Consider the following 1,813-nt stretch of genomic DNA (forward strand, 5'->3'; position numbering starts at 1 on the left):
TATTGTCAAATACAAAATTTGAGATTTTCTTTATGAAGTTATTTTATATTATTTTTATAAAGTTGCGTAAATTTATAAAAGAAACGTTCGCTCGCGCGAACGTCCAAATAATTATATCAAGACCATTGGTAGTACAAAAAACATTTTCTGAGATTAAAAGTCTGATTCTAAAGATCTTGTGCAAGAGATCGTATCTTCACAAAAACAATAAGAACACATATATCGGAAGAACAAACGCTTCACGTACTTTATCTCGTATTACCACTTTATCCCATATTATCACTGTTTGTTGATCGCGGAAGCAGACCCGGTCATCTTCCAATCTTCATGAGACTATATCATTTTTTTCTTGAGCGTACATGAAGTAAGTAGCGACGTGCGAATGCCATACGGTTACCACACTGTTGCTGGTTAAGGTGGGTAGGTAGGTAAGTAGATAGGTAGGTAGGTAGGTGCGTGTATGTAACAGCAGGAAGAGAATACTTTCACTGCCAGAGTCCGGCTGGGAGCTTTAGGAAGGACAAGAAGAAAACTAGGCACAAATGAGAACGACAAAGATAGTGAGAGTGAAATGGATGGAGGTATATCGGTGCAGTACTGTGCCGTTCTTCCGACTATTATTACCGACTTCACAGCGGACACTCGACTGTCGTCGCGTCACCCGGTGAGTTTTCAGTATTCAGAGGGTTCTTCCGGTAATATTTTGACGGAACTCTTATTGCAGTTTTGGTGATAACATTGATACGATCGGATCGATAAATTAATAATTCTGCAATTTTCCTTGCGTGTGGAAACATACTTGGAATAATTATGACAATTATGGAATAATTATTCCAAGTAATAATTTATACCTATCGGGACAGTGACAAAGTGTTAGTGCAATTTTGATCGAATCACTGGGGAATACCATTAAAAACACATTGACACATCAAGAAAATAATAAGAGTACAAATTTTGTGGCTAAAGGTAGTGTGCTATGTATACGTAACGTAATGATTATTTTCAAATCATCATTATACAAAAATTGTAATAAAAACATCATTTCATTTTGTTGAAATGAAAAAGTCAATCGAATTGATTATAATAAGATTGTACAAATATACGCGATTATACATCGTACAAGTATAAAAAATGTTTTTTCTTTATGACGTACAATACGTCCTTGATAAATTTCCATAAATTATAATATCAATGTAAACATCAATAAAATCATTAACCGATTTTAACCTCAAACAAAAAAAATTCACAATATTGCAAGTTTATTCGAGATAGACGTTTTCATTACATTATAAATATCGAGAAATCAATGTAAATTTATAATATAAAAATATAATGTGTGACTAAAATATAAAACTAGTAAATCTGTTTGATTATGTATTAATATTTACATATGTTAGTCAATAATACACAATTATCATAAATACATTAACATTAAAATATGTATTTTTTTGCAGAAGTTTATGATGTAACATTTTAACTCTTTAAATGTGCAGGATGTATCTGAAATAACATCTACTAATCATACAGTGCTATTCTTAATAAAAAACTAAATGAAAAAATCCTCTACCATTTTGCAATTTTCGCAATAGTTAACGAGATAATAATTTCTAAAGATTGTCGAATAAACGGATAAAATCGATGTATAAGATAGGAATTTTAAGATATCTTTCAGTGTTTTCTTTGTGAAACATTTTAAAGATATTTTAAAGTCCTATACATTGATTTTAAACATAGTAGAGGACTTTTCGAATCAGTTTTTTACTAGAAATAGTACTATATGATTAGCGGGGATTATTTCAAATACATCCTATAT

The 1,813-nt window shown here is 30.9% G+C and overlaps 1 protein-coding gene across 2 annotated transcripts in view; it reads left to right on the forward strand.

Moving 5' to 3' along the window:
* The first annotated feature begins 421 nt into the window (after positions 1 to 421).
* The window catches only part of LOC108757304 (glucose dehydrogenase [FAD, quinone]), a 7,818-nt gene continuing 6,426 nt past the window's right edge, over positions 422 to 1,813 (forward strand). The window contains exon 1 of one of the 2 annotated variants that reach the window (XM_018501778.1): positions 422 to 664. The gene's annotated coding sequence lies outside the window, so the exon portion shown is untranslated. Of the gene's footprint in view, positions 665 to 916; positions 967 to 1,813 lie in introns of those variants that run through there. The other variant, XM_018501779.1, reaches the window with a different exon arrangement.

Source organism: Trachymyrmex septentrionalis, unplaced genomic scaffold (assembly GCF_001594115.1).
Source record: "Trachymyrmex septentrionalis isolate Tsep2-gDNA-1 unplaced genomic scaffold, Tsep1.0 scaffold137, whole genome shotgun sequence".
Lineage (NCBI taxonomy): Eukaryota > Metazoa > Arthropoda > Insecta > Hymenoptera > Formicidae > Trachymyrmex > Trachymyrmex septentrionalis.